At 40.4% G+C, this 25,245-nt stretch overlaps 1 protein-coding gene across 2 annotated transcripts in view; it reads left to right on the top strand.

The window, feature by feature from the left end:
* The window catches only part of RHOA (ras homolog family member A), a 56,792-nt gene that overhangs the window by 2,050 nt on the left and 29,497 nt on the right, over window positions 1-25,245 (top strand). Inside the window, exon 2 of one of the 2 annotated variants that reach the window (XM_026500839.4) lies at window positions 2,572-2,649. The exons of the other annotated variant lie outside the window; for it this stretch is intronic. The gene's annotated coding sequence lies outside the window, so the exon portion shown is untranslated. The remainder of the gene's footprint in view (window positions 1-2,571; window positions 2,650-25,245) is intronic. 2 annotated transcript variants of the gene reach the window in all.

Genomic DNA, 25,245 nt, shown 5'->3' with positions numbered 1-25,245 from the left:
CTTGGTTGGCCTAGTTTTAGCTTTAGGTGTTTGGGTTCTTTTTTTTTTCTATTGTAAGATTTATTTATCCATTAGAGAGAGAGAGAGAGCACGCGCACACGCGTGTGTGAGTGTGGGGAGGGGTTGAGGGAGAGGGAGAGAGAAACCATAGCAGACTCCTCCCTGAGCTCGGGCCAACTCCGGGCCCAGTCCCACGACCCCAAGATCATGATCTGAGCCAAAACAGAGAGTCAGATGCTTAACTGACTGCACCAGCTGGGGCCCCTGGGTGTTTGGGTCTTCTTGGGGGAAGAACTTCTTCCAAAGGGAGGCCCAGACTCCCCTGTTCCAAATCCAACTTAATTAGGTCAGGCCAAGATGTTACCATGTGACTGAGGGCTCTTTTGCCTATTGATTTGAGGTGAAATGGAGAGAAACTGCGCATATCAAGTACATAGTTCCCTGTGTATATGTGTGTGGTGGTAGTAGAGTGTTCTCGTTGTCCTGATTCTTACTAGGAGAGTGAAAACAGGTAGATCTTGAGGTGTTTCCTGTCCATGGAGTAGAGTTCAAGCAGTGACAGGAGGAGGAGTTGCTACTTTGGGACTTAGTTGTCCTAGAGCTGAGAGATTTATGTTAACTCTGTCAGAAGAAAGACTGATACTTCAACTTCGAAAAGAACTAATTTGGGCTTGCTGAGCTTCTATAGACAGCACTTTGGGTTTAATTGCACTAGTGATAATGATAAATGGTACATAATCACTGAATTTTAATCACATACATTTGTACTTGTAAAAGGTACCTGAAAGTTATTTTACCTTCCCTTACCTCTTAAGTTTATCCCTTTATCCCTGGCCAGTGGAACCTAGTTTGCCTGCACCTTCACTTTAAATGTAACTAAATTTTAAACGTGTTAACGTGCTCTTTGGGGATATGCTCACTGCTAAGTACTTAGGAGATTAATAAATTAAAATTTCCAAGACAGTTTAAAGTTAGTAATTACTGTAAAATTCCTATTTCAAGTGTTTCTATTTCAAATGACTCATTTTTAATCTGTGGTGCTGTAGTATTAAGTGAAGGCCTTGTATACTCATAATTATGGTAGTCATGTGACAGAAAATCAGATAGGCATTGAAGCTGCTCATTCTGGGTGTTGGTCTGAATTTATTGGTGCTTCCTCCAGATGATCCTGGTTAACATTTTGTAGTTAATAATGATCAAAATATGAGATACACTCTGTTACATTGCAGCCAGTTTGCAGTTTGTCCCAAATTGAGCTTTTTTTTTTTTTAAATGAAGAGCGTGGATAAAGTAAATATGCTTAAGCATGTTTATACTAGTATCTTACTATTCAGGTGAAGGGAAAGAGGAGAACATAAGCAACTGAACTGTTTGGAGTGGAGTAAAGGGAGAAGTGGAAGGTAAAATGAGAGAGGTGGGTAGGGACCAGATCATGTAGGGCCTTTAGGAAATGGGAAGTCCTTTGGGTTTGTTCTGAAATGAGAAATCATTAGATTTTTTTTTTTAAAGATTTTATTTATTTGCGAGAGAGCACACAAGCATGGGGAGCGGCAGAGAGAGGGCGAAGCAGGCTCCTCGCTGAGCAGAGAGCCCGACGTGATGCGGGGCTTGATCCCAGGACTTGAACCCAGGACCCTGGGATCATGACCTGAGCTGAAGGCAGATGTTTAATCGACTGAGCCACCCAGACACCCCTTATTAGATGTTTGTTAGCAGGAGAATGATACGATCTGATATTAAATAACTAGAATCACTCCCCAAGAGTAGGAGTAGATCTGAATCCATTCTGACTTCAAATAGTAAACTAATATATATATATATATTTATTTAATATTTAATTTATCAGAGAAAGAGCACAAGCAGGGGGAGGGGCAGGCAGAGGGAGAAGCAGACTCCCTGTTGAGCAAGGGACCTGATGTAGGACTTGATCCCAGGATGATGTGATCATGACCTGAGCCCAAGGCAGATGCTTAACCTGACTGTGTCCCAAGTAGTAAGCTAATATTGATCATTTCTGACAAAAATATCAGAAAGATTTCCTAATATTTTCCTTGACCTAAGGACTTCACCCTGATTTTTTGAAGCCATTGATTTTCTGACAGTTGCCTTTCAGCCTGTAATTTCTCTGTAATGCCATATTAAGAAGAATGTGTAATTAGATAGAGCAAGTTATTCAAATGTTCATGGTAGTCTAGGTGGTAGGATTAGAGGTGTTCATGGTAAGATTCTTTTAACTTTGCTATGTGTTTGAAAATCTTTATAGTGTTGGAAAATTAATTTGCAAAGGATTCATTTGCTTTTGATTTTTGCTTTTAAAAGGGCAGTATTATAATATTCACGAGATAATGTTGATTGTGAGCATTTTATTAACTGAAGGAGGTTAAGACTTGTATAAATGTGATTAATTTGGTGGTATATCAATCAAAGATTAAATTCTACACTTTTTCGCTCTCTTGGATTCTAAATTACTTAACGGAACTTTGGGCAAGCCTGTTTACATCCTGTGTTTTGTTTTGTTTTTTCCTTGTAAAATGAATGGACATAATTCCTGATATTTTTATATTTTTATAGTGCCTTTCATTTGAGAAGTTCAAGGCACTTGTAGAACTTCTGCCACACAGGCTGTGGGTCTTGCAGCACATTCGTAAGGTATGTAAGTAGAAACCTCTTTTACTCCCCTTTTCCCATGGAAGACAGATTATTGTATATTAACGTTAAGTTCTAGGGAAATGTGAGTGCATTATTGTTAATGAGTCTCTTCACCAATCTTGAATTCTTTATCTTATTCCATACCAAGCTTTCTGGTCTTATTTTCTTATGTCTCCATAAGGTACTCTTCTAATTTCCCTTTTTACTTCTAAGTGATCTTCCTTTCCTTTCCTTTCCTTTCCTTTCCTTTCCTTTCCTTTCCTTTCCTTTCTTGATGGGGGGGGGAGGAGCAGAGGGAGAGAGAACACCCCAAGCAGGCTCCATGCCCAACACAGAGCCTGACACGAGTTTTGATCCCACAACCTCAAGATGATGACCTGAGACAATGACCTGAGCTGAAACCAGGAGTCAGACGCTCAACCAATTGAGCCACCCAGGCACCCTAAGATATTTCCTTTTTTCTTATTTTATTGAAAGATTTTATTTATTTGTCAGGTTGAGAGAGAGAGCACAAGCATGAGGAGAAATAGGCTTACTGCTGAGCAAGGAGCCCAATGCGGGACTTGATCCCAGGACTGGAGTCATGACCTGAGCTAAGGGAGATGCTTAACCAACTAAGCCACCCAGGCCTCCCAAGATATTTCTTTTTTAGATGAGGATATATTTCCTAAGGAGATGGACTGGACTCCCTGTGTTACACACATATTCTTTTACTTCTGGGCCATTCCCATCTTACTCCTTCTGTTTTTCATCTTTAAGCTTTCATTTTTTCAATAGTTTGGTTGTAATATAGTTTATCCAGAGCTTGTGCTTTGGGTATATCAAATTATCAATAACAAATGAGCCAGTTAGAGAAAGAAGATCAGAGGACAGTCTTTCCTCTTACCAGAGGGGGTCAGAGACATATTGGCTTAGGTGGGAGCAATATTAACAGCTGGTGTAATAGCCTGTCCAGGAGTTGTTTAAATATTTAAACTAATTACAAATAAAGGAAATGGAAGTATCTTAATTGATACCATGATAAATATCTTGGTCTAGTACTTTTTAATCACCTTTCCTAGTTCTCTTTGGTCTGAGGGAACTCTGTATATGGAGAAGTGAGCTGTGAAGAGGATGAATATTTTTTGGTGAGATGGGCTACCTGGCAGTGAAGGCATATAATGGTAGTGGTTTTGGTTGGCTTTGAACTCCTCCATGTCATGGTAGAAAGAATGGCCAAGCTAGGTTGTGGTTTTGTCATTAATTCATTGAACAAGTAGTTACTGAATAGCTACTGTATGTCAGATGCTGTTCTGGGACAATGTGAAGAAAAAGGTCCTTGCTTTCCAGGTGTCTGGCTGGCTCAGTTGGTAGAGTGTGCTACTCTTGATCTTGGGCTCTCTTGATCTTGGGGTCATGAAATCACGCCCCACTTTGGGCATAGGGCTTACTTAAGAAAATAAACTGTAAGTCTCACATTTAAAAAAAAAAAAAAAAGGGCGCCTGGGTGGCACAGCGGTTAAGCATCTGCCTTCGGCTCAGGGCGTGATCCCGGCGTTATGGGATCGAGCCCCACATCAGGCTCCTCTGCTATGAGCCTGCTTCTTCCTCTCCCACTCCCCCTGCTTGTGTTCCCTCTCTCGCTGGCTGTCTCTATCTCTGTCGAATAAATAAATAAAATCTTTAAAAAAAAAAAAAGAAAAGAAAAGGTCCCTACCCTTAAGAAGTTGTTCGTTTTAGGATATCTTCATTCCTAAAAATATGAACAGTTGGTTTGGAACTAAAAAGTTTGTTGATTTTGAATCTTACCTACTTTTCTCAATATTGTTGACAAGAAAGTAGAAAGCACATCAGGTGTTAATAATCACAAAAATATTAATAGTCCTGCTTTCAGAGTTACTGTTATAGTAGGGAAGTCTGATGATAGGTAAGGGATGGGCTTGCCTTTTTTTAGGGAACAGCAAAAAAACTTGAATGGTTGGAACCTAAAGAACAAGTGGGAAGAGAGGAAGAAATAAAGTCTTAACAGGTAGGCAGGGGCCAGATGTTGTAGGAACTGGGAATTTAGAGTTTATTCAGATTGTGTTGGAAAGCTATTAAAGGGTTTTTATAATGGGAGTAGTGTGATCTGATTTATTTATATTTTTAGCTCGTGTATGGAGAATAAACTGTAGGGTGGCAAAAATGGAAGCAGGGAGCTCTGGTGGAAGCTATTTATTTATTAGAGAGAGAGAGTGCGTGCTCTCATGCACAGTTGGATGGGAGAGGGAGAGAGAATCTCAAGCAGACTTTGTACTGAGCGTGGAGCCTGATGCGGGGTCCATCTCACGACCCTGAGATCATGACCTGAGGTGAAACCAAGAGTCAGATGCTTAACTGTGCTACCCAGGCATCCCTATTGGAGGCTCTTTAAATCTAGTGACAGATGATAGTAGCTTGGACAAGAATGGTAACATGGAAGTGAAGGGATTCACAGTATATTGTAAAGGAGTGCTCATAGGTTTTGCTCATAAATTGAAAGATGTGGCTTCCTGAATCTCTGATCCGTGGCAAGATAGGAAGACAACTAGCCCAGCGCCCCTTCTCCTTTAAGTACTTTGAGTAATGCATTAGAGTGGTTTGATTGATGGCCTCCCCTGTAAGAGGGGAGACTATGTTTCAAAGTTGTTTTCTCAATTGTGTATTTCTACATTATTGTATGTAAAAACAAAACAAAAGGAAGGAAGGTTATGCTTATCAGATTCTTTACCAAAAATGCTGATGGCCCTGTAATTACAAAGAAGTTCTGCCATAGGAGAGGTGTGTGTGTACATATTGGCGTAGAAGAGGTGTGTGTGTACATATATACACACACACAGATATTTTAACCAGATTATTTATTTGTTTATTTAAGATTTTATTTATTTATTTGACAGAGACAGTGAGAGAGGGAACACAAGCGGGGGGAGGGGGCGGGGGGCAGGGAGGGAGAAGCAGGCTTCCAGCTGAGTAGGGTGCCCAATGCCGGGCTCGATCCCAGGACCCTGGGATCATGACCTGAGCCGAAGGCAGACGCTTAACAACTGAACCACCCAGGCACCCCAAACCAGATCATTTCTGTGAGCCTTGGGACCAGTTTATAAAATGAAGATTACATTCATTTTATAGGAGTTTTGTGGAATTTTTTTTTTTTTTTAAGTAGGCTCCACACCCAGCGTGGAGCCCAATGCAGGGCTTGAACTCAAGACCCTAGGATTAAGACCTGAGCTGAGATCAAGAGTCAGACGCTTAACTGACAGACCCATCCAGGTGCCCCCATTTTATAGGAATTTTAGATGAAATAATAATGAAGAGCACAATGCTCAGTGCATACTAGTTTTCTCCCTTGGTGGAAATACTTGTTCTGACTCTAATAGATTCTTTAAGGATATTTTGCTTTCAGGTTATTAGTGGATTGTATTTATATAGTGACCATTTGCTTTCAGAGTGACAGGGATTTTATTGGTAGAAAGCAAAAAGTTATGTGAATTTCTTTACTGCCACCTGACTGAATCAGGAGAAGCACATGTTTGGTGTTTGCATTTTCTTGTCTTTTGGTTAACTGTAGGAGTTAGTATGTTGGCACTTAGGTCCTAGGATTTTGCCATCATTTTTATAAATGTTGCTTGACATTATAAATAATAGTTTGATAACATGAGACTATAAATCACAAATTGTCTTGATTCATTCTTGGGTTGTAGTAAGGATTCTGCCTTTATTTAATTCTGGGGTCATTTAGTTCCACTCTTTAGCGGTAGAGATGGCACCCTCCAACAGGTGGACAGAAAAGTAGATGGTGGGGTGAAGATTTTTTTCTGCTGAGACTACCTTTTATAAGTAAAGGATTCTTGGACAATTTCTAACCCGTGCTAACTCGTACACACTTGTGTGTTGAGCTGCGGCTTAAGAGGGTTCAATCATGAAGCCATTTATTTATCATGTACCTGCTATGTGCACACTTCATTTATCTTTTAGGCTTATTCTTTAGAAGTTAGATTTTTCATTAATTAAGTTTTCCAATTTTAGTAATGCTGCATCCTGGCCATAGTCACTAAAACTATTTTTTTTCAAGTTTTATTTATTTAAGTAATCTCTACGTCCATCATGGGGCTCATATTTATGACCCTGAGATCAAGAGTCACATGCTTTGGGGCGCCTGGGTAGCGCAGTCGTTAAAAGCGTCTGCCTTCGGCTCAGGGCGTGATCCCGGCGTTCCCGGATCGAGTCCCACATCGGGCTCCTCCGCTGGGAGCCTGCTTCTTCCTCTCTCTCACTCCCCTGCTGTGTTCCCTCTCTCGCTGGCTGTCTCTCTGTCACATAAATAAATAAAAAATCTTTAAAAAAAAAAAAAAAAAAGAGTCACATGCTTTTCCAACTGAGCCAGCCAGGTGTACCTAAAACAAATTTCTAAAACGTATGGGAAAATGTTTTTTTGGTGTTTTGTTTTTAAGATTTATTTATTTGACAGAGAGCACAAGAACACAAGCAGGGGTAGCAGGAGAAGGAGAAGCAGGGTCCCCACTGAGCAGGGACCCTGATGTGGGGCTCAGTTGCAGGACCATGAGATCATGACTTGAGCCTAAAGCAGTCACTTAACCAGTTGAGCCACCCAGGCGCCTAGCTCGTAGCTATTTTAAAACACAGAGATTTAATTCTGTTACTTTCAAAAATTGTTTAGACTTTAAGCATATGGTTGAGAATTCTACTTTTGTTTTTATATATATTTTTACCTTTTTCTCATTGTGTCCAAGTCTCTCTGGTGCAGAGCAGTTGGTCACTTAATGTCTCTCTCATGAATCCATAGAGCAAATGCTATGTCACTTTTCTGGTGTACTTTTATGTAACTGTGTTTTTCGGTATTTAGGTTTTGAGAGCCTAAGGAAGTATATTTAAGGTGGATATTTAATACTGTAGCTATACAGTTTTTGCCAGGAGATAATTTTATTACATGATTTGGCAGTTTTGTTGGAAATACTGCATTTAATTTTTTGTGGAAAAGTTCTTTTCTGGATGAAGTCTCTTTAGCTTTTCTAGTTACTTGGAAGGAAATTCCTGTTTATCTCTTGAAGGTCTTAAGTTCAGAAAAGGAAGGCACTAGAATATGTTGGGTAAGAACATGGGTCTGGAGAGATACTGTGACAGTTAAGTACTAGTTCTTAACACTTTTTTTTTTTTTTTAAAGTAAACTCTGCCCCCAGCATGGGGCTCGAACTCATAACCCTGAGATCAAGAGTCACATACTCTACCAGCTGAACCAGCCAGGTGCCCCTAGTTCTTACACTTTACGACTCTGGACAGTAATATGACCCCTTTGAAGCTCAGTTTCCTCTTCTGTAGAGGTGTGTATCTATATATCTTAGTATGTATATAGGGTTAGTATCGGAGTGCTATGAGAGTTCAGTGAGAGAGAAGCACTTAGCTCCAGTGCCAGATGTGCAGCCCTTTAACTTTCACTATTCAGGCCACGGTTTGTAGTACTTCCAATAATCACACTAATTGAACGTGGAAGAAATTGTTATTTTAAGTGTTTTGTTTGTTTGGTTGGTTTTTTTGTTTTGTTTTGTTTTGTTTTGTTTTGTTTTAATATTCTGCACCCAGTGTGGGGCTTGAACTCACAACCCCGAGATCAGGAGTTGCATGCTTTATTGACTGAGCCAGCAAGGCACCCCAATGTGGAAGAGATTTTTGGGGGGAGGAAAGGGGGGATAGCATCCTAAGATGTAATTCTTAGGGAAATACAGCAGGGCTCTTATGCTTGGGAACAGTAGCTCCCAAACTCGGTATATCCCAAACTTGGGATCCAAGTCTCAAAATTGGAGTCAGTTTGGGAGGGTTTTTTTGTTTCTGTTTTTTGTGGGGTTTTTTTGTTTTTTGTTTTTTTTTTCCTAATCACCTTTGTTTAGATATAAATTTACACATAGTAAAATGCATCTATTTAAGAGACAAGTTTTGGTACATACGTACACGTGTAATTGCCACCCAATCAATATACAAAAGATTTCTTTGAAAGCTTTAAAGTTTTTGTTTTTGTTTTTTTAAATAAATATACTTTTAAATTTTATTTTTAAGTAATCTCTACATCCTGAGTGGGGCTTGAACACACAACTCCGAGGTCAAGAGTTGCACGCTCTACCAACTGAGCCAGCCAAGTGCCCAAAGTTTTCTTTTTTAAGTAGGCTCCACACCCAGCATGGGGCCCAGTACCAGGCTTGAACATGGACTTGAACTCACAGACCCTGAGATCAAGACCTGAGCTGAAATCCATAGTTAGCTGCTTATATTATGTGTATTTTACCGCAATAAAAAAAGAGAAGGGGTGTCTGGGTAGTTCAATCAGTTAAGCAGCTCTCTCTTAGTTTCCTCTCAGGTCATAATCTCAGGGTCATGTAGGGGCCCGGACTCAGCGCAGAGTCTGCTTGTCCCTCTCCATCTGCTCCTCCCCCTGCTCGTGCTTTCTCTCTCTCTCTCAAATAAATAAATAAAATCTTAAAGAAAGAAAAAAGTTTATAATAAAAGATGGGAGTGTCTGGCTGGCTCAGTTGGTAGAGCAGGTGATTTTTGATCTTGGGGTTGTGAATTCAAGCTCCACGTTGGGGGTGGAGTTTACTTTTTAAAAAAAAATGTGTATTCTTATTCCAGAGCATAGTCCTCTCTCATTGTATTGCTTCCTTTGGGGCTTTAAAAATATTTTATTGGGGCACCTGGCTGGGTTAGTTGGAACATTCAACTCTTTTTTTTTTTTTTTTTTTAAGGATTTTACTTATTTATTTGACAGAGACAGCCAGCGAGAGAGGGAGCACAAGCAGGGGGAGTGGGAGAGGAAGAAGCAGGCTCATAGAGGAGGAGCCTGATGTGGGGCTTGATCCCATAACGCTGGGATCATGCCCTGAGCCGAAGGCAGACGCTTAACTGCTGTGCCACCCAGGCGCCCCATGAACATTCAACTCTTGATCTTGGGGTTGTGAGCTTGAGCCCCACGTGTAGAGATTACCTTTTTTTTTTTTTTTTTTTTTTTAAGATTTTTATTTATTTTAGAGAAAGGGAGAGAGAGAGAAGGAGCAGTGGGGAGGGGCAGAGGGAGAGAGAGAGAAGCTGACTGCCTGCTGAGCAGGAATTCCCAGTGTGGGGCTAGATCCAAAGGCAGATGCTAAACTGAGCCACCCACATGCCCCAAGATTACTTTTAAAAATAAAAAAATTTTTTTTAATTTTTAATTTTTAATTATTATTTTTTAATTTTTTAATTGTTTTAATTTTTTTAATTTTTATATTTTTAAATTTTATTTATTTGAGAGAGAGAGCAAGAGAGAGGTGTGAAAGATCACACAAGCATGGGGAGAGGGAGAAGGCGGCTCCCTGCTAAGCTGGGAGCCAGACTTGGGGATCAGTCCCAGGACCCTGAGCTTGAAAGCAGATGCTTAACTGACTGAGCCACCCAGGCACCCCTTGATTTTTTTTTTTTTTTAAGATTTTTTAAATTTATTTGAGAGAGAGGGGAGTGAGTGAGAGTGAAGGAGAGCACAAGCAGGGGGAGTGGCAGGCAGAGGGAGAAGCAGACTCCCTGCCCATCAAGGAGCCTGATGGGGGACTTGATTCCAGGACCCTGGGATCATGACCTGAGCTGAAGGCAGATGCTTAACCGACCCAGGTGCCCCTAAAAAAAATTTTTTTTATTATATTAGAGCAGGGAAGTTGATGAAGCATGTGTATGAAACAGTGCAAAAGGGGTATGCATGAAAAGTAAGCCTTTCTCCCATTTTAGGCTCCCAAAGTCCTCCTTTAGAGAAAACCTTGTAACTGTTTCCTGTGTATCCTTCTAGAGATACTGTGTCTATATGTTACATATTTTTCCTTTTTTTAGATACATACTGTTGCACATCACAGTGTTAAGGATGTTATTCTTTCTCCGTAACAGTAGGTCTGGGTGATTATACGGCAAGATATTTAATAGCATACACTGTGGAAAATAGTTTGGCAGTTCCTCATATAGTTTATATTATAGAGAGTTAATTTGGAACCCAGCAATTCCATTCCTAGATCTATACTCAGAAGAATTGAAAACAGGTACTCAGACAAATGCTTGCGTATAAATGTTCATAGCATCACTATTCATATAGCCAAAAGGTGGAAACAATCCAAATGTTCACCAGCAGATGAGTGGATAAATAAATGTGGTTATGTACATAGAATAGAATATTATTCAGCTGTTTAAAAAGATGAAGTCCCTGCTACAAAAGGGATGAACTTTAAAAGTGTTGTGCTAGGGGCTTCTGGGTGGCTCAGTCCGTTAAGTGTCTGCCTTAGGCTGAGGTCTGATCCCGGGGTCCTGGGATTGAGCCCCTCTTAGAGCTCCCTGCTCAGTGCGGAGCCTGCTTCTCCCTCTCCCCCTGCCTGCTGCTCTCCCTGCTTGTGTGCTCTCTCACTGTGTCAAATAAATAAGTAAAATCTTAAAAAAAATTTTTTAAAAAGTGTTATGCTAAATGAAAGAAGCCAAACACAGAAGGTCACAGGTCACATATTGTATGATTTCATGTATATGAAATATCTAGAATAGTAAATCTATAGAGACACAAAGCAAATTTGGTGGTCGCCAGGTGTTAGGAGAGGGGAAACTGAAGACCAACTGCTTAATAGGTATGGGGCTTTCTTTTGTGGTAATGAAACTATTTTGGAACTAGATAGACTTGGTTGTTGTGCAACATTGTGAATGTGCTAAATATCACTGAACTGTACACTTTAAAAGAGTGAACTTTATATTATGTATATTTAACCTTAATTAAAAAAAAAAGATTTTTAAATAGATTGAGGCCTCATCCTGAAGAGTTTTCATCTGCTAATTGTGGAGCCTTGAGAGGAATAGAGATGTTTGTGCCAGAATGCAGGGTTTCTGGCTGTGTATTGTCGTTGCTGAAACACCTAGGCAGCTCACTGGAGCTACCTCCTGGTTTATTCTTCTCTGTATGGCAGTTCTCCAGACAAGCATTGTCTTGTGGGCAATGTAAGTGGAGAATTAGGCTGCACAAAGTCAAGTCCTGATTCTGCCCATCCATTTAAGGTTAACCCTGGAATATTTACATTTTGAAGTAAATGATAAGATGTGCTTAACGTAGGACGCCAGAAGGAAGTGTTTCTTTCCTCTAGCCCCAAAGAAGAATTTAAACCTGGGGTTGTTCTCGTTTGGCCTTATATTACAGGCTTTGTGGGCTTCTCCTCTGCTTGCCTTTATGTGTTTTAGGCCTGGTGCTCTTCGTATCTAAGGGCCCTTGAACTGACATCGACCCTTGACAGCTGCTTGATCAAGATGGCAAAATAACGACAATACCAGGCTCAAGGGCATTATGAACAAATGGACAGATGGTTTGAGCCTTTTTGCTAGAGGTCTCCTATGTTGTCTGCAGATAAAATAAATGGCTTTCTGTTTTCAATTTAATTTCCCGGTGTTTAATGGTGTTTTCTGTGTGCCAGGCACAGACCCGCTGTGGGTGAACCTGGAGTTGATAGGACAGGTTTCTGCTCACTGCTCTGAAACAGTTTCAATGTAGTGATTTTCTTTGACTTAATGAAGTACTGTGTATTCTATTCATTTTACATGTGTACTCTAGCAAAGGACAAAAGCAGTAGAATGGAAGGTATTAGAGAAGGGAGTGCCTGTGAAAATCTACACTTTAAACCAGGTTTATTGTTTGAACAAAAATTTGGGTCTAATTTGGTTGTTACTTTTAGGACTGAGTGGAGAAAAGGCTGTGTTTTGACCGTTATTTTCAGTTTCATAATTCTAATAGCTTTGCTTCCAGAGAATGCATTGTAGGGCGTCTTTTAAGTTTTTATGGGATTCATGTGTGTTTAGGTACAGTATGGCTCATGTGGGAAAATTGAGATCTTAAACCACTGAAATAGTATCATTGTGTTCTAAATAACTGAAGCTTGCTTTCTTAAGCTTTAAATTTTGTTTTGTTTCTGTAGTGGATGTCTTTTTCCTGTCTTGCAGTATCTGAGACTTAAGCTTCCCTGTGTAATAATTGAGGTCTTTCCTCCTAAGGGAAAGAGTTTTTGAGTTCTATCTGTGGAGTATGTTGGCGTGCTTTAGGACTGGCCAGAATGGCACTTCTCTTGCTCCCCATTTTATATTTCTGAGCCTGATTTACAGGGTTTTCTGTCTCCTGTGTCTTGTCATAGGCTGCACCTCTTTCTCACCCAAGCATGGATTTTTCTAACTGCTGTGAATTCAGCTACTGGCCAGTTAGACTTACAGAGTTTATAAAATAAGAGCAAATGAGTTGATAGGGAGGATCTGAGTTTTAACACTCCTGTTACAGATAACTTAAGTTTCTGATTTATATGAGGGGTTTCCCTAATTCTGTGAGGGCAGACTCTTTTTTTTTTTTTTTTTTTTTAAGATTTTATTTATTTTGACAGAGACCGCAAGAGAAGGAACACAAGCCAGGGGAGTGTGAGAGGGAGAAGCAGGCTTCCCGCCAAGCAGGGAGCCGGATGCGGGGCTCGATCCCAGGACCCTGGGATCGTGACCTGAGCTGAAGGAAACGCTTAACAGCTGAGCCACCCAGGCGCCCCATGAGGGCAGATTCTTGAACTACTAAAACAAGTGTCCTAGGAGATAGCCTCACCACTAGTGTACACAGCTGATGTTGTTTTAACGGTTTTCTTTTTAAAATATGTGTTCAGCAAATTGGTTATATAAAGCTTCTTTGCTCCTGGAAAATGTATTTTTTCAAATTGTTATTTGAACACTTAACCACTATGTGTTTGCACCTATTCTTGTCTGACAATGGTGAATAAGACAGATAATGATTCTAATATTAATAGAGTTTGGGAGGAAGAAACTTTGGAGGGTTGTGATGAATGAGGCAGAGAGAGATGTTTGGTGCTGGGGGAGTATCCAAGGGGCCTGATCTAAGTAGGGAGCTCAGGGAATGCCCTGAGAGACAGTGACTTAGCCTAAAGTATGAGTTATCTAAGGGGGGGCGTGAAGCGTAAGTGGGGTACATTCAGGGCAAGAAAGAAGGAAGAAATCATGGTGTAATAGCTTGAGTTATAGAATATTGTTTTGGCTGAGTGTGGTTGTAGCCTTTGGGTTTTATAATTTCATAAAATATAAATCTTGGGATTTATATATTTTCTTATCTGCAATATGACATTTTGTGTCCAGCTTTCATCCAAAGTATTTTTTGCATAGTTCCCATTGACACTACACCCTCTTGCGGAAACTGACATTGACAAAACCTGGGGTTGGGAGGAAGTTTTTAATGTGCAGAAGGATCATCATTCTTCTGTGTGAAATTCACAGGATTAAGTTTGCTTTCCAAAAGACTGTACAACTTTTGCTTTTTAATAGTCATCTGTATAATACTGATTCATAACAACTTACTTGGAGAGAGAAATAAAACACACACTAGTTCTTCTTACCCATGGTTTCTGTTACCCATGGTCAACCGTGGTCTGGAAGTAATGATCCTTTTTCTGACATCTGTCAGAAAGTCAGTAGTAGCCTAATGGTACATCACAGTGCCTACGTTATTCACATCACTTCATCTCGTCACATAGGCATTTTATCATCTCACATCATCACAAAGGGTGAGTACAATATGGTATTATGAGGGGGTGAAAGGGGACTACAGTCACATAACTTATTACAGTGTATTGTAAGTGTTCTATTTTATTAGTTATTGTTTAGTCTCTTACTGTGTGTAATTTATAAGTTAAATTTTTTCATAGGTATGTATATACAGGAAAAAGCTTAGTATATAGGGTTCGGTACCCTCTGTGGTTTCAGGCATCCACTGGGGGTCTTAGAATTTATACTTCGGAGAGAAGGGGGTACCACAGGATATAAAATTGCAAACTGGATTATATAATTGAGGCATAGGGATGTTAAAAAGGTAAGTTTTATGAATTCAGCTTCTAATTGTGTCCACTGCGTTTAAAGTAACAGGTACAGTAAAAAAATAAAAATTAAGTCATGTCCAAAGCTATGCTGTATTAAATGCTTTTATTTCTTGGCTGGTTGAGAAACGGTAGAATGCTTGCTGTAATCATCACTGCTTCTTTTGCGTAATTAGTTCCTTTGAAGAATTATGAGGTAAAATTATAATTATCTCAAGTATGCTAAATTAATCATTTTAAAGCTGTGATTATTTTATCTGCATAGAAATTTATTCATTATCTTTCCAAAATATTGTAAAGATCTTGATCCAGCAGAAGCAGCATAGTTATTCAGTTGAATTATTTTTACTTCTGTTTCTTGGCTGGAGAACTGTTTTGTGCCTGCTTATAATGAATGTTTGGCTAATAAATGTATAATACGTGCATTGTAACCTAGTAGCACCATCTGAAACATCTTTGGTGGCTTCTTATCTGCCAAAAATAAGCTAAAAATTGTGCACAGAGGCAGATTTACTGTGAGTCTGAGAAAATAAGTATTACAAAATGTGTAGTCCCTGAACAAGTTACTGAAATTATTCAGCTAATTTGGGTTGTAGAATTCAAATTACTGTCACCCCTGAAGTTTAGTTTAAATGAACATCACACCCAGTCTCCAACTTACCTAATTTGAAGTCTATTTTTTAATAATTTCCCAAGAGAAATAGCAGGAGGGGCTCAGTCCGCGTCTCTGAGGTAATAGCGTGGTTATCAGTCAAGGAAAATCAGACTTGAGGGCATTAGAAAAGGTGCTTAAAAAGTATTGAGAGCAATGTGATTGTGTGTGTATGTTTAAAACAAATTGGCATTGGATTAATGATTTTTTTTAAAGATTTTGTTTATTTGCTAGAGAGAGAACATGAGCACACAAGCAGGGGAGAGGGTCAGAGGAAGAGGGACCCTGGGATCATGACCTGAGCCAAAGTCAGATGCTTAACTGACTGAGCCACCCAGGAGTCCCAGGGATTTAAAAAAAAAAATTATGTATTTATTTGAGAGAGAGCACGCATGCACGCACAGAGGTGCAGAGGGAGAGGGAGAAGCAGACTCCCCTCTGAGCAGGGAGCCTGACATGGGGCTTGATCCCAGGACCCAGAGATCATGACCTGAGCCTAAGGCAGATGCTTAAGTGACTGAGCCACCCAGATTAAGGATTTTCATAGCTGCCTTTTGGAAAGTTCTGAAAACTACAAACTCATTTGATGGCAAAACTTGAACTGAACTAATGAGAGGTTGTTTAGGCTTTATCCTCCTTTGTATGAATGCTCGTTTATTTTACTGAAGTATTAACCCGTTGGATGTGTTATGGAGTATTTGGCATTTGCACCATATCATCTTTCTAAAATCTGAAAAATTCTGAGTTTGGAAACATCTAGTCCCAAGGCTTTTGGATGAAAGTGGGCCTATAATTCCAGACAAGAGATAAGCTAAATAGTAACTTCTTAATTTTATCAGTAGGAAAGAAGAGGGTGGGATGCGGTATGGATGTGATATATACTTTGGAAAACTAATTACAGTTGATTCTTGAACACATGGGGGTTAGGGGCACTGACCTTTGTGCAGCTGAAAATCCGAGTATAACTTGACTCCCTGAAAATATAACTATTAATAGCCTACTATTGATTGGAAGCCTTAGTGATAACATAAACAGTCTATTAACACATTCTGAGTATGTTATACAGTGTTATATACTATATTTTTACAGTAAAGTAAACTAGAGGAGAAAAGGATACTAAGAAAATCATAAGGAAGAGCAAATACATTTAGTACTCTAATGTAAATCTGCATGTAAGTGGACCATGCAGCTCAAACCCATGTTGTTCATGGGTCAACTATATTTGCTAGGTAGGGAAATTTAAAAAATTTTAGGAAAAACAACATTCTTTTCAGGTCAGGCCATATTACAAACTGGTCTTCAGGTTCTGGACAGTTGGAATTTAGAGTTGCCATTTGTCCAAAATAAGACCTAAATAATAATGAGAAACATTTGTTGAACACTGACCTATTTTCAGTAGGTAAGCTCTTTTTGTCTTAATCTTCATACCAACACTTTTTAGAAGATTTCATTCTCCATTTGACACATAAGGAAACTGGTTGTAATGGGGCACAAAGCTAGTAAGTGATAGAGCCTGGATTAACTCTTAGGTAGTATAGCTCCTTTACCAGTACTTTTAAATGCCTATTATCCAATAACTATTGCTGCTTATAACTGAAATTAATTTCTAGTAGAATCTTTTCCTTTGGCTAGTCTGGAACCTGTCCATGTAATGAATATTTCTGATTTTACTGAGTAGTCCATATGGTAGATGCTGATGTTCATTAGACACACAGGATGGGACTCAGATTTTGAAACCCAAATATGTTTGGTCAAGTAAGGTTTTTGGTAGTGTTTTGGGTGGGGATGGGAGGTGGGTAAGAATCATCTGGAACTCTTTGAGAACATGTGTCAGAGGGCCCCTCCTAGAATGTGTGGTTGGGGTAGGGATTGGAATGCATGTGTCACACCTTCCTCCAACTACAGAAGAGTGGAGATTATTCGTTCACAAGGTGAAATACGGTGATTGTAATGCACAATTTCCGGGCCTTTTCTCTGCTGCTTGGGAACACTTACTAGGATACAAGAAAGGAATCCTAATAGGCCTTAAAAACACTTGTCCTTGGGGCGCCTGGGTGGCACAGCGGTTAAGCGTCTGCCTTCGGCTCAGGGCGTGATCCTGGCGTTATGGGATAGAGTCCCACATCAGGCTCCTCCGCTAGGAGCCTGCTTCTTCCTCTCCCACTCCTCCTGCTTGTGTTCCCTCTTTCGCTGGCTGTCTCTCTGTCAAATAAATAAATAAAATCTTAAAAAAAAAAAAAGCAAAAAAAGACACTTGTCCTTAGGGGTTCCTGGGTGGCTCAGTCCATTAAGCATCTGCCTTCAGCGCAGGTCAGGATCTCAGGGTCCTGAGATTGAGCCCCCCAGGTCTTGGCTTCCTTCTCAGCGGGGAGTCTGTCATCCCCCCCCCCCCCGCCCGCCCCATGCTCTCTCTCTCAAGTAAATAAATAAAATCTTAAAAACACTTGTCATTAAAAAATAGTTACTTTGCTAGATTGGGGAAAGTTTCAGTTTTGAAAAAACACCACTGTATTCAGGTAACCTTGAATTTGCTCTCATCTTCAGTGCTTTAGCTGTTAACAGATTATTTTTGAGCTTCCATAATGAATCTCTTCAGCAGTCGAAATTGCTGCTCTACAGTATTCTAAGAATGGGGCTCCTGGCTAGCTCAGTTGGTAGAACAGGTGACTCTTGATCTCTGGGTCATGAGTTCGAGCCCCACATTGGGTGTAGAGATTACTTTAAAAAAAAAAAACAAAAAAACCTTAAAAAAGAATATTCCAAGAGTACTAATTTGTCTTCAACGCTTTTTGCCATATGTAAGATGATAAGATATTTAGTCGTCTTTTTTCCCCTCCCCTTTATGTTGTTTCGTATATGAATGTATGGACTAGGGAGTTTTATATACAGTAGTTCGTTACTTGTAAGTCTAGTTTGAAAAGAAGTAACTTCCTACTTGAAGAATGAGACTTAAGGCCAATTTTTAAAAGAAGGGAAGTGCTTAGAGGAAGTAAATTTGAAGGCTAATGTCTAATCTTAGTAACTTGAGATTTTGAAAGTTTGCTTTCAAAAAGTTAAATTAACTCTTTCTTATACCGGTGCATTTTTAAATTTTTAAAAAAATTTTTTTTAAAGATTTTATTTATTTATTTGACAGAGACAGAGACAGCCAGCGAGAGAGGGAACACAAGCAGGGGGAGTGGGAGAGGAAGAAGCAGGCTCCTAGCGGAGGAGCTTGACGTGGGGCTCGATCCCAGAATGCCGGGATCACGCCCTGAGCTGAAGGCAGACGCTTAACCACTGTGCCACCCAGGCGCCCCACCGGTGCATTTTTTTAAAGTTTATTTATTTTTAGTAATCTCTACACCTATCATGAGGCTGAAACTCATGACCATGAGATCAAGAATTGCATGTTCTTCTGACTGAGTCATCCAGTTGCCCCCATACCATAGCACTTTTTATCCATTAACTTAGGAAGGCTAAGTTTCTTATCCTTGATTCAGTCGGCAAACACTTCTGTTGAGTGCTACTTTTTACCTTGTCAGGCGTTATAGGGAATACAGAAATGAAGATACAGTCTTTTTACTGGCGTTTACAGATAATAGTATCCAACAGTTAAAACATTAACTATTATGTGCCTAAGTATTGTTCATTCTAAGCCCTTTCCTTTGTTAACTCATTTAATAATTACCACTATCTATAATGGTAGGAACCATTTTTCCCCCATTGGTACAGATGAAGAAGTAGGGGTACAGGGGGTTAAGTAATTTGCCCAAAGATTCACAGCTGCTCTGAATACTAGTACCCTGCTTCAGAGCCTTCTCTCTACCATTGCAGATAGAACATCAAGCGAATGTGGGCTTACATAATCATTTGGGAAGCAGCACCTAGTAGACCAAGTGCTATGGGAGTTAGGGATGAAGAATGAGTAGTGAGGGAGGCCTCTCTACAGGAGGTTGTAACTCTTGGCCTAAAAGGAGATAAAGAGAAGTAGTAGGAATCAATTGGCAGTGTTATATACTGTACTGGAACAGATAATCTTGTTTTATTTAGGCGTGCCTGGGTGGCTCAGTCAGTTAAGCATCTTAAAAAAAGTTTATTTTATTTATTTGAGAGAGCGAGCGAGCACGAGCAGGAGGGAGAGGGAGAAGCAGGCCCCCCACTAGACAGGGAGCCTGATGCAGGGCTTGATCCCAGGACCCTGAGATCATGACCCGAGCCAAGGGCAGACGCTTAACTGACTGAGCCACCCTGGCACCCTCTTGTTTTACTTCCTTGTAGGGAAGAGAGTCTAGCCTAGGGAAGTTGTAAGGGCGAGAGCGGACAGTATACTTTTAGAGCCTCCAGCAGCAGGTCAGATACCAGGATGGATTTTTTTTTTTTTTTTAAAGATATGATTTATTTGTGGGGGGAGGCAGAGGGAGAGAATCTCAAGCAGATTCCCCTGCGTGCAGAGGTGTAGGGGCTAAATCCCACAGCCTTGAGATCATGACCTGAGCTGAAATCAAGAGGCCTACGCTTGACCAGCTGAGCCACCCAGGTGCCCCTCTCCTGTTTTTAGATAGCACCACCACCTTTAGCTCAAACTTTGTTTCCTTTCCGCAGCTTCACTGTCAACTGATGATCTTCTTATTTAATTGAGAAAATGGAAACAACTAGAAGGGTCTGCTACTACATCTACTCACTTGCCTATGTTTGGCTCTTGTGGTTCTCTTCCTCCTTTGTTATAGTGGAGCAGTCCCTTAGGAGTCCATAGTTCATGTCTAGGGTTATCCCTTCCACTTGTGTGCCCCTTAATCACAATGTAATGTATTCCCCTTAATCACAAATGTTGCTGTAGCAATTCTTCTCTTTCCTGCCCCAATTCGGCATACAGTCCACTGGCCAGACCTTAATGACCTCACCTAGCTGCAGCAGAGGTCAGGAAATGTAGTTTTTCTTATTGGCAGCCACGTGACCAAAGAGGAGAAGGATAGATCATGAGGCAGACAACAAGCACTGTCTACCACACCTTCCAGACCGTTTTTTCTTAATTAAAAAAAACTTTTGCTGGTAGCAGTTTTATGAGGTATAATTTACATGTCATACACTTCACCCATTTAAAGTGTATAATTCAGTGGGTTTTAGTATATTCACAGAGTTGTGTAATCAACTTTAGAACATTTTCATCACCTCAAAAAGGAACTTTTCAGCTGTCATTCCTCGGTCTCCTATCACCACCCCTAGCCTTAGGCAACCATAAATCTTCCTGTCAGTGTAGATTGCCTGCTCTGGACATTTCGTATAATGAAACCACATAATATTTGGTCTTTGTGACTGGCTTCTTTTACTTAGCATAAAGTTTTCAGCGTTCATCCATGTTGTAGCATGTATTTCCTGACTTTTTGAGATCGAGCGTTTTATACCACCTTCCTCGGAACCCTCATCTCCTCAGGCCACCACAGTATTACTAATACTCTTTTCTCATGGCCAATGAACAGGTTTCCTCTGTGTTGCTAGAGGCCTTTTGGTTGCTTTGTCTATGCCCTTTTCACTAGCCATTTCTTGAAATGCCCTCTTCCTTTCTCTTGGTGCTGGTTGTCATCATAGCTTTCTGACTGTTCTTTTCAGATATCTCTGTCTTCTTTATGCCTATGTTTTTCATGTTACTAGTAGTCTCTGGAGAGATCACTTGCTTCTCCTCATTCCATACACTTGAGGGCTATGCGGTTGTTTTTTTTTTTTTTTAAGATTTTATTTATTTATTTGACAGAGAGACAGAGGGAGAGGAAACACAAGCAGGGGGAGTGGGAGAGGAAGAAGCAGGCTCCCAGCGGAGGAGCCTGATGTGGGGCTGGATCCCAGGACTCCAGGATCACGCCCTGAGACGAAGGCAGACGCTTAAAGACTGAGCCACCCAGGCACCCCGGGGCTCTGCGGTTTTTACCTTAATACACAATTTACCTGGACTTTAATCTCTTTTAGCTGGTTTGGAAGGGGGGGTGGATATGTGTAGGGTTAGGGAAAAGCCTGTAGGTTGTGCTCCTTCCACCTCACCCTTTCATTACGCTTCTCTCTCCAGGGCACTCTCATACCCTCACCATGGTCTTCTCATCCCTGTCCAGTTCACCTCCTAGCCATCTGTCATGCTGCTGCCAAGGCTGTCTTCATAAATCACAGATCTGATTGTGCTGTTTCATTGGCTTTCCTTTGCTTACAGAATAGAATACAGGTTGCTATGTATGACATTCCAGATCCTCCAGTCCAACCATCGCTCATATTTCTAGCTTCGATTTCTAAGCCTCCTTTCTGAATTTTTATATTAAGTGTCATTGAGGTTATTTGCTCGGGAAAGTGTTCCTAAGCTGCTTTTACTTTTCTCAACTCCTTCAGGGTACTTGGTCTTATTCCTCAAGGTCTAGGCCAGATGTTATCTTTTCTGAAGACCTCTGGCAGAATTGCTTACTTTTCTCTTTATTTTATGGGAGAGCGAGAACTTTCGTTATAGTGCTTAATTACATAGTTTGTTTTCTCCAAGACTGTCTTCCACATAAGGCTGCTCTAGCACTTAGAACAGAGAATGGCCCGGGGTGTCTGGGTGGCTCAGTCGTTAAGCGTCTACCTTCGTCTCAGGGCATGATCCCGGTGTTCTGGGATCGAGCCCCACATCAGGCTCCTCCGCTGGGAGCCTGCTTCTTCCTCTCCCACTCCCCCTGCTTGTGTTCCCTCTCTCGCTGGCAGTCTCTCTGTCAAATAAATAAAATCTTAAAAAAAAAAAAAAAAAAAAAAACAGAGAATGGCCCATAGAAAACCCACAGTTTGTGTTAGGCTGATCAAGTGTAAGGGAGATAAGAATTGAGACAAGGCCACTGGACCTGGCAAGGAGGTGATTGGCATTGGGCTGAAGTAGTGGATGGAAGAGTGACTTGGAGGAAGCATGAGGGATGGGTGTTAAGTGCCTGTCAGAATTTAAGTGATCTGATTAAATGTTTTCTAGAAAACCTATAGAATGAAAATATGGGTATGTTCTCTTTGGTGGGACCCTTGTAGTGTGCAAAAAAAAAAAAATAATAATAATAACATTGAGTAAGAATTCTGCATCTGCCAAACAGCCATGGGAGAATTATTTAGAAGACTGCTATCCAGTAGACTTTGTAATGATGGACATTTCAGTATCTGCCCTGTCCAGTATGATAGTCCTATGTGTCCGTTGAGCATCTGAAATGTGGCCATTGGGACCAAGGAAGTGAATTTCAAAATTTTAATTAATTAAAATATTAATTAAGAAATAGTCACATGTGACTAGTGGCTACTGTGCTGGTCAGTGAAACTGTGACAGTACCATTTTGGGAGTGTATGCAGCCCAAACACTCTGTCTCTTGTGTTCAGGTGCTTCAAACAATGACTCTGCTCCCCATATATGTTTTTTTCACTATATTTATGTTCTATTGTAGAAGTCTTTGGCTTCCTCCCTGCTTATGTTGATTGAGATATGAGGGAAGTCTTTCTTCATGGTATTGAGGAGGGCTTCACATGTGCTTCCTTTGAAAGGTGGAATGAAGTTAAAGTTTTATTTCTGTATTTAGCAGCCACTGGTAGATTACACAGTGGTTTTTTTTGTTTCTGGGTTTTTGGGGTTTTTTTTTTTGGTTTTTTGTTTTTTTTCCCCATTGAGCAAACACATGTAGATAGCCTAATGGTGTCTGCCATTGATGGTGTAAAGATGAATAATAATACTACCCCTGCCCTAAATTAGCTTTCAGTCTAGTAAAGAGAGTCTTGATTAAGTATGAATGATACGTAAGGGTGAAGATACTTATGAAGTAAGTTGTGTGGGTTGGGAAAAGGAAATGGAAGATATCAGGAAAGAAATGACTTTTTGTCCTCTTGAAAGGTAAATATTTACTAGATAGACAAGAGGTGGGGAGGTTTCCTAGGCAGAAGGAAGGTATATCTAGGACCACATATACCTTTAATTTTATGAAATTGTATTGTGATGCTAAGATGATAATGGAAAAAGTGAACTGGACCCTTTGCCTGGAGACTTGGAGGTGACTTTTAATTTCAGAGAACTTTGTTGGAAAACATTGATTCTGCAGTGCAGTCCTTAAAACCCAGAAGGTGTCTCGTGATCCAGTTTTAAATTAAATTTCTGATCTTTGATCCTTGAGCTGATTTTTCTACCTGACCATCTTTCTTACCTAACTCTAGGTGAAGTTCTTGTTTGTTATACTAGCTTCATTGCTTAGTAAAATCAACTTTGTTGGCAGTTATGTAGGGTTTTTTTCCCCTTTTTTTCAGATTTTATTTTTAAGTAATCTCTACACCCAATGTGGGGCTCAAACCCACAACCCTGAGATCAAGAATCACATGCTCCACTGATTGGGCCAGCCAGGAACCCCAGCAGTTATATAGTTGTTAATGATTGATGTATAAACATGTAGTAGTAGGTACTTTGTATTTTCTGTCATTGAAATGTCTCATGAATCCTGCAGGTGCCTGACTTTGAGCAGCTTTCTGCTCATCTTTGTTCCAGTTAAATTGTAATTAAGGTATGCTTTTTAAAATCCCAAATCACAACAGTATTTGCAACAACTAGTTACCTGCACTTGTCACTCTGGGCGCTTGGAAGATCTCTTAGGTGACTTCTTCACTCTTCTTCATTAAGTAAGTTTTTCACTTTGATTCCCTATTTTCCCCTTTGTCTGTTCTTTCATATTAGTAACCATGATTCATTCCTTTTGACCTTTTTTTTTTTTTTTTTTTTTTTTTTTTAAGTAGGTTCCATGCCCGGGTGCCTGGGGCACCTGGGTGGCTCAATCGGTTAAGTGTCTGCCCTCAACTCAGGTCATGATCCAGGGTCCTGGTATTGAACCCTGCATCGGACTGCATGCTTAGCAAGGAGTCTGCTTCTCCCTCTCCTCCCCCCACCCTGCTTCTGTGTGCGCACCTGCTCGCACGCACCCTCTCTCTCTCTCTCCCTCTCTCTCTCTCAAATAAATAGAGTCTTAAAAAAAAAAAAAAAGGCTCCATGCCCATCGTGGAGCTCAGCGTGGGGCTTGAATCCATGACCCTGAATTAAGACTGAGTTACCCAGGCACACACACCCCCTCCTTTTGACTTCTTTTCTTTTTTTAAGATTTTATTTGTCAGTGCACAAGCAGGGGAAGCTGCAGGCAGAGGGAGAAGCAGGTTCCCTGCTGAGCAAGGAGCCCAATGTGGGACCTGAAGGCAGACGCTTAACTGACTGAGCCACCCAGGCGTCCTCCCTTTTGACCTTTTTTGAGAGAATTTTCTTTAGTTTCTCTATTGCCACCATTAACATTTGTAAATTTTCCTTGGAATCTTGAGCCCAGGATTAGGCCATTATGTTTTCCTAGTCCAACTTTTGTTCCATTTGTATTTTCTCATTATATGTTCACTGTTTCAAACTGATAGCATTTCACATGAAGTCTGAAAAATCATGACATGGGCTATCAGGGTGATTGCCTTTTACAGCCTTTGGACACTATGGATGAAACACAGACACCCGCCAACAAAGGGAGGGAAAGGAAGCTTGCTTTCTTTTGTAAAACTCATTTGCTTTTGTCTTCTGAATCAGTGTATAGACTTGAGCCTACCAATCACTTTTTTTTTTATTGAGTTAAAATACACATAACAAATCTACATAACATTGTAGCCATTTTTAAATGTTCAATTCATTGGTATTAAACACGTTCATTTCGTTGTGCAACCATCACCACTATCCATCCCCAAAACTCTTTTCATCTTGTAAGTCTGAACGGTACTCATTGAACAATAACTCTCCATTGCCTCCTACTCTCAGCCCCTGGCAACCACCATTCTACTTTCTGTCTTTATGATTTTGACTACTCTAAGTACCTTATATAAGTGGAATCATACAGTATTTGTCTTTTTGTAAATGTCTATTTCAGTAAGCATAATGTCCTCAGGGCTCATCCATGTTCTGGTATATTGCAGAATTTCCTTTTTAAAACTGAATAGTAGGGACACCTGGGTGGCTCAGTCGGTTAAGCATCTGTCTTCAGCTCTGGTCATGATCCCAGGGTCCTGGGATCGAGTCCCGCA

The sequence above is a fragment of the Ursus arctos genome, unplaced genomic scaffold (assembly GCF_023065955.2).
Source record: "Ursus arctos isolate Adak ecotype North America unplaced genomic scaffold, UrsArc2.0 scaffold_14, whole genome shotgun sequence".
In the NCBI taxonomy this organism is placed as follows: Eukaryota; Metazoa; Chordata; class Mammalia; order Carnivora; family Ursidae; genus Ursus; species Ursus arctos.
This window is presented reverse-complemented; position numbering and strand designations above follow the sequence as displayed.